Raw genomic sequence first — 8,255 nt, 5'->3', positions numbered from 1 at the left:
CCGAAGCTTGTAGGTTATTGTTTCTGAGAAATTGTTCTTGCTGCTCTCCAGACTTTGCTCTCATTTTTTTTTTTTTTTTGAGAGATTTTCACTGTAGGGCGCATGCGCTCGCCAGACAGACAGAGACATAGAGACAGAAAGCGAGAAATCACCCCCGAGGGGGGATGGTCACGCCGCAATCCCTTCTCCTCCATTCTCCTCTCGGGATCTTGGGCACGCACGCACACGCGCCCGGCGTGAGTTTTAAGCCACCGGGTCTGGGACACGAACCGCGGTCGACTACGTGGGAATCCAGCGACATAGCCATTACGCTAACTGCCGGTTCCCTCATTTTGACAATTGTGAAGGCATTGGTTGTTAGGCAAACTCCTGAGAGATCACTACTCTTGAGCATAATCCTAGTGAATGAACCCAGTGGGTCAGTCTTTAGTCCTAGAGAGATTGGATTCTTTGAAATGGGCTGGAGTATCTATGATGGTGTCTTTTCCCTAGAGGGAGGATCGATGCCAAAATCTTTGTTCTCTTCTGAATTGCTTTGTCCTTTGAAACAATGCTTTGATTTCTCCCATGGGAGCTGGTACTCCAATTTCCTTAACTGGAAAGAAGTGGAGACTTCATTTCCTGCCCTAGCCCATAGCCTGATTGTCCTGGCCAGCGTGTGTGTGCCTGTGCCTGCAGTGGACACGCTCCTGGCTTATCTCGCCTCCTGCCGCTCGTAGTCTTCAGTAGCAGCTAGAGCAACACCAACAAGAGAAGTGCCAAAATGGAGGGATGGAGAGGTGACATTGCCATATTTCTTGGCCATAAGTAAATTGTGAGGGGCAAGTGTGGCTGGCTTCATGGATATGAAACCTTGCTTCAGTAGCCTGCCACCCTCTTGTCCTTTCTAGTCTGACTATCAAGCACTAGGGCCCTGCGCGTCCTTTTCAAGTGGTTCACAGAAATGGCAGAACTCAAGTTCCCACCCTTTTGATCCTTTAAGACTCAGAAACTTCCTTCTGGAATCTCACATTGCGAACAGCTGATTTTATCCAAGAGCTCTCTATTCAGGACAGCTTCGACACTCAGTTGTCACGTGACTGGCACCGTGCTCCCTGCGTCAGCTGTGCTGTGGTCAGAGGGCCCTTGTTCTGGGGTGCGATGTTGGGGATGGGGGTAACGTGAAAATGCCTTGCAGCTACTTGGCCCTAGGGAATGGGGTTTATGAGAGGGTTGGACCCTTGGAAAGAGTTGTGGTCCCTTCCTCCTTGTAAAAGGGAGTCAGGCGTCAGTGTAGTCGTTGGCAAGTCTGTAACTGTCTTAGTCCACTCTGTCACTAGTGACAGAAACACCTGAGTCTGGGTCATTCACAAGAACAATGGGGCTGGGAACCAGCAGTTAGCATAATGGCTATGTCGCTGGATTCCCACGTAGTTGACCGTGGTTCGCGTTCTGGACCCGGTGGCTTAAAACTCACGCCGGGCGGGTGTGCGTGCGTGCCCAAGATCCCAAGAGGAGAATGGAGGAGAAGGGATTGCGGCATGACCATCCCCCCTGGGGGGTGATTTCTCACTTTCTGTCTCTATGTCTCTGTCTGTCTGGCAAGCGCACGTGCCCTATAGTGAAAAAACCTCTCCAAAAAAAAAAAAAAACCACAATGGGGCTAGCCCAATGTCCTAGTGGTTAAAGGGGCCAGAACCCACATGGTCGACTGTACAGTTCAAATCCTGGACCAAGTGGCTTTAAAAACATGCAAGGATGTATGTACACACGTGTCTCAAATCCAAACAGGATGAATTTGACACACATGCTTTTTCCCCCTCTTTTTTCCCCTTTTCTTTCTCGAGCTTTATTTCTGGCAAGTATACATGTCCTTTGGCAAATTTAAAAAAATCAAAAACAATAACACTCCCCACCACCCCCAAACACACACACACACACACACACACACACAGAATAGTGGTTTATTCAGCTCGTGATTTGAAGGCCCAAGGTCCAGCCCTCATTTGGTGAGTGCCTTCTTGGTGAAGGTAGGGGTGGAGGGCAGTGCAGAGTATCACATGGCAACAAGAGGGACAGAACTTGAGCTTCTGTATCCACGTCCATGTGTCTCTGCTTTGGTTTTCTTTTCCTAATGAAGCTAAAAGGAGTTAATCGTGGAGACTCCCACTTTAATCATCTCCTGAAGGACCACCTCTTAATCCCATAGTTGGATTACATTTTCTCTTAATACCTTCATTTTTGTTTCCCTTAGCTGGCTGGAGGTTGTCTGTGTTTGTCAGAGAGAGACCAAGAGGGAGAGAGAGGGCAGAGAAGAGGAGAGAGATAGAGAGAGAAAGTGAGAAATCTCCTCCCCATCCCCCCGGGGGGGAAGACCATGCCACAATCCCTTCTCCTCTACTCTTTTCAGATTTTGGCATACACACCTGGTGTGTTTTTCAAGTCACTGGGTCCAGGACTCAAACCACATATTCAGCCATTTTGGGACCCAGTGCCTTAACTATCACTCCACCTGGCTGGCCCATTACTTCACAATACAACCAAATTCCAGCACATGGACTTTTGGGGGATTCATTCCAATCATAGCAGTTAGTAGTTCCCTACCAACCATAGCTGGAAGGAAAAAAAGGGGCAGAGGATTGCTTCTCAATAAAGCAGGAGCTGATGCCCAGGGTCACCATGGCTGGGAAGGCAGTACAATACTGGATGGTCAAGGGAGGGGGTATGTCACCCAAACCTTAATGGGCTAAGGAGCCACCTAGGGATTATGGTCCAGTGGTCTGGAGTGAGACCATATGTTCTGTGTTTCTAACCAGCTGCCAGGTGAGACTAGTCAGAGAGCACAATCTGGGGGCCGAGGCTGGTTGAACGGCATCATCGGTGTGCCTTTGTGCGGAAACATCCACTTCTTTTCACTGGGGCTTAAAAACCTGGCAAGGCAATTTCATGAGCTTCATAGCCAGGAGTGGGGTGTGGAGAGACAGATGTCACAAGCAGATGGTGGAGGCTGGATTCAGAGGGAAGGAGAAGTGAAACTTTTTTTTTTGAAGTGAAACATTTCAGAGTGGAAGACTGAGCATCCCGAGGAGCTAGTAAAGTCTGGTGGCAAACTTCAAAGAATTGGTGTCTTTCCAAGGAAGTAAGAGGAGAGGTCCAGCCTCAGTGCACAGGCAGTTGCATCCTGAACTGTGGTGCTGGAAGCCATATGGCTACCATGGGTTTGGATCCTTTAGCCTGAAACACACCAGGGGTTGGGCACAGGTGGCCAAGAAACTAGCTGGAGTGCTGTGGGCAGGGGCTCATGGTGTGACAGACTCTGTCAGTGTGCCTGTCTCTCTCTCTCTCTCGTGCACATGCTGTCTCATAAAAGAAATAAAAAAGGAGGATGAGAAGTTAGAAAATCAGGAGCAGCAGGTGACATAGTGGTTGATTGAGGTGCTGGACTCCCACATGGGCAACTGCTGTTCAAGTCCTGGACCCAGGGACTTGAAACTCATGCTGGGTGTGAGTGCATGCATGCCCAAAATTCTGAGAGGAGAATGGAGAAGTGACTGGGGTGTGGCCCTCCCCCCTAGGGGGTGAATTCTCACTTTCTGTATCTCTGTCTCTCCAGAAAGCACACACACCCTATAGCAAAAATCTCTCTCTAAAAAAAAGGAGAAAATACATATGTAAACTTTAAAAAAATATTTTTTTAAAGAGAGGAGAGAGACTTACTCAGCTCACAGTTCAGAGGTCCTAGGTGCAGGGGCTCCATCTGGTAAGGGTTTTCCTGTAGGCAGGTCCTGAGGCCATGCACGATGTCTACGTGGTGAGAGGACAGGAGTGTTGGAGTCTGTGTGCTCTGTGTCTCTCTCTTCATAGAAACACACTGGGAGTCAGTCAGGGGCTCCACTGTAACCATTAATCACTCCCAAAGGCCCCCCTTGCAACACCATGAAGGCATTCGGTTTCCTCTTTATACCTTCACAGCACAACCAAGTTCCAACACTGGAATTTGGGGGACACACACCCTAGCACTCAGCTTGTGGAGGCAACACGTCAGTCTGCCTCTGTCGTCAGATGGTGTCCTCCCTGAGCGTGTCTTCCCTTCTTACAAGGACACCCACACACTGGGTTAGAGTTCACCCCAGTCACCTCATCTTCATTTCACTGCATGTACAAAGATCCTATTCCAAATAAGGTCACATTCACAGGGACATTAGTGAGGACTTCAGCATGTTGGGAGTGGGGGCGGGGGTGGGATACAATTCAGCCCATAATAGGGGCATCGGGAGGCTAACTAGTCCTCACTTGGGTCCTACCGCCCAGCCCTCAGAGGTGCCTGCACCAGCCTGTGCTCACCCACATCTAGCCCTGTGCTTCCATGGAGGAGAGCACATTGCCTCTCAGATGAGTCCTTTTCTTTTTTTCTTTTAAAATATTTTGCCAGAATATGTGTACACTCACCTGAGATAGAGAGGGATAGAGAGAAAGCACCCCCCCCAGTGGTGATAGTCATGCCTCTCCTCCACTTCTCTCTCAGAATTTTGGGCACACATACTCAGGCACCCAGTGTCTTTTTCAAGCCACCAGGGCCAGATATGAACCATGGAATTGGCCGTGTGAGATTCAGCCTTTTTAACCAATAGGCCACTGGCTGGCCCAGTTCCTTTCTTTTCTCTTTTGTTGTCCCGACAGCATGCAGTTTGGGCTACTGGTTATGAGCATCAGCTGCTGCATTACAGTGACTTCACACTTGGACAGAGCACACAGAGGATACCCATAACTCCTTGTTGAATAAATGAAAGATTTCGGGTGACATGCTGAACTTCTCCAAGCTAGAGTCCCCTCATCAGTAAAATGGAGATGATACGGTACCTACCTTGAGGATGTCGGGAAGATTAAATGGGATGGTTAATCTATTAAGCCTAGACCAGCCTGGCATATACCAAATGCTGAATAAATGTTAAGTATTATAGAATAATTGTTAATAATATGGCACCACATAGCACAAAACAGGGTAGGCTCTGGGTTGTTTACTGAGGTTGATTACATGGGACTCCAGTGATGTAATGATTATGCCATCTGCTATAGGGTGTGTGTACTCATCAGAAAGAGAGGAAAAGAGAAATCAGCCTCGAGGGGGGTGGCCATGCCACAATCCCTTCTCCTCCATTCTCTTGATTTTGGGTGCACATGCACACACGCCCAGAGTAATTTTCAAGCTTTCGGCTCCGGATTCAAACTGTGCAGCCAGCCATGTGACATTCAGCACCTTAACTTCCATACCACCTGCTGACCCATTGATTTTATTTTTTAATTAACAATAATAGTAATCTTTCAAAGATAGCCAATTCTACTTAGAATAAAAGAGTTTTTCCTACATTTGGCAAGTTCCAGGTGTCGACCTCTCTGCTCTGCAGCTGCAGGCCCCTTGCTCTCTGCTCATTGGCTTCCTGGCTGTTCCTCAGACAGACCACATGTCTTCTCTCTGTGCCCTTGGCCTGCTTCCTCTATTGGAATGCTCTTACTTCCAGTAACTGCATAGTTCACCCCTCACATTATTTAGATCCTCACTCAATGTCCATTTCCTCATAAGGTCTGCTCCCAGTACACTTCCCTAAGTAGCATTCACACCACCCTCTACATTTGCCATTTGTTTGCCATAGGCTGCATGTACTCACCAGAGAGACAAAGAAGGGGAAGTGAGAAATTATTCCCCAGAGGGATGGCCATGTTGCTGTCCCTTCTCTTCTTAGTATTTGATGCACACGCACACACATGCCAGGCATGTTTTACCAACCTGCTAGGTCTGGGGCTCAAACCATGCTGTTGGCCATGTGGGATTCAGCACCTTAACCACCCTGCCCCTTGGATGGTCCCATTTGCCACATTTTACTGCCTGACACTATGTACTTTGATTGTCTGTTTCCTATCACCAAGGATACTTGTCCCATAAAACACAGAATGCCTGGCACATAGTAGGCACACTAAGTATTGTGAGATGCAAATTGACAGAACAATCCCATAGCTGTCTTGTGGTGTTTCATTTTCTGTGTCCTTGCAGTAACCTTAGGAGGTGTGTGAGAGAAGGGAAGTGACTGGCCTCAGCACCTACAACCAATTAACGGGGAAGCTTCATCTGTGACTTGCCTGTTCCAGAGCTGATCTGAGTGGCCCTTAGGATTCACTGCTTACCAGTCACATTGGTGTAGCATCCAGTTTGTGGGAGCCAGGGTCAGGCCCAAATTCTTGCCCTCCCTCCATCCCACGTGGGTGAGCCTGACCAGTAGGTCCTAGTCTTGCTTCCCCTTAGGATGGACAGGACACAGACTCTGTCCTACTTGCCTAGGGTGGGCTTCTGGGGGCCCAGCAGAGGGCGCTGTACAGATAGTATTGCTGCTGGATAGGGGTCCTTGGACTAACTGGTGCTCCTAAGCTACAGAGGCCTCAAAGGACGGAGAAGCCCAAGAGAAAAAGAAAGTAGGAAAGGAGTAGGATGCTTTTGGTAGGTCAAAGGTGACACTCAGATTTATTCATTTTAGTTTTGCTATGGGGTGATAGAGACAGAAGAGAAAGTGAGAAATCACCCCCTGGGAGGATGGTCACAACACACTCTCTTCTTCTCCATTCTCTTCTTGGGATTTTGGGAATGCACACGTGCCCAGCGATTTTTAAACTACCAGATCCAGGATGCAAACCACAAAGTCAGACACTTGGGATCGAGCCCCGTAACCACACCCCCAGCTGACCCATACTCACTAGATTTAGCTGGTGATCTGGGAAGCTCAGAGGAGAAGCAGTTCTCATGGGGAGGAATCTTTGAAATAAAATGGAGTGGGGTCTAGCAGATAGCATAATGGTTTGAGGCACTGGACTCCCACATGGCTGAATTCAGTTCAAGTTCCGGACCTGGTGGCTTGAAACTCATGTCAGGCACATTAGCATGCATTCCTAAAATTTAAGAATGGAGAGGGGATTGTGGCGTGGTCATCCTCCCCCAGGGGTGATTTCTGTCTTCTCAACGAGTGCATGTGCTGTATAGTAAAAATCTCATAGAAAAAACTAGAGTAGGAAAGACGTTCACGTTGACGGAAGGCCCACTTGTGCAAGCCTCATGAAGACTCAGAGAAATGAAGTCTCTTGCAGGTCACTCTGCCCGTCAGTAGTAGGGAGTAACCCTAGATCTATCTAAAACTCAAGTTTGAATTCTTCCGATGATTTCCTTCCCACATCCTCCATGTACCGGTAGTTTTATTAATTCATGATTTGGTTCAAGAAATCTTTTAGTGCTGTGTGCTAGGCACTGCTCTAGGTACTGTGGATACAGCAGCGATCAAAACATCATGTGTTAGGGCCTATCACTGTGCACTGTTAAGTCAGATTGGACATGGTTGATTGCAGGTTGAATCTAGGCACCAGGGACTTAAAACATGCTCCAAGCATGTTTGCATGTATGTCCAAAATTCTGACAAGATGGAGGACAGGGATTGTGGATAAGCATGTTCTAATGGGGGGGGGGTGCTTTATCTCCCTTGCCCTCTGGCTAGCAACATGCGCCCTTTGGCATAAAAAACAAAATGGTCATGCTCTTCATTATAGCAGGAGTCAGATCTTAATATTCAGTAGGCCATACAATGATAAGAAGAAACTTAACACAGGAAAGGAATACATGTTTTAGCATTCCACTTTTAGACAGGATAGACAACTAGAACTTTACTAATAAGAGACATCTTCAGCCAAGACCTGAAAGAGAGCACCCGTCATCCAGTTGTCGGGGAGTAAATAGGACAACTTCAAGGTAAGAGGTTTTGGCAGGTCCCAGGAACAAGGGAAGTGGGAATTAGAACAGAAAAATAAGGGAGCCAGCAGCTTGTGTGGTGAAGGCAGTAGACTCCCACACAGCCAACCATAATTTGATTTCTGGACCTTGTGGCTTGAAAATCAGGCCATCCCCTCTGGTGACTTCTCACTTTTCCTCTCTCACTCTGTGCTGAGCACATGCACCCTATGGCAAAGAAAAGAAAAAGGGTAGGAAGTGGAGGTGGCTAGATCACATGTAGGGCCTTGCATACCAAATTTATCATTTTCTTCTAAAAACTTGAGTTACCAATTTCTAAAATGCTTAGAAAGCACAGCCAATGAGATTTGATAGAGTATAGCTAGACAGCAACTGCACAGGTGTTTAAGTTTTTCCACCCCAGGTGTGTCTAGAAGAAAAAGTGAGAGGAAAAAAAATCAACAGGGCATGGACACGCTCAGTGTTTTTCAAGCCACTGAGGCCAGGATAGAAT

Source organism: Tupaia chinensis, unplaced genomic scaffold, assembly GCF_000334495.1.
Source record: "Tupaia chinensis unplaced genomic scaffold, TupChi_1.0 Scaffold144767_1, whole genome shotgun sequence".
NCBI classification, from domain to species: domain Eukaryota; kingdom Metazoa; phylum Chordata; class Mammalia; order Scandentia; family Tupaiidae; genus Tupaia; species Tupaia belangeri.
The sequence above is the reverse complement of the archived record's forward strand: the minus strand, read 5'-3'. Positions refer to the sequence as shown.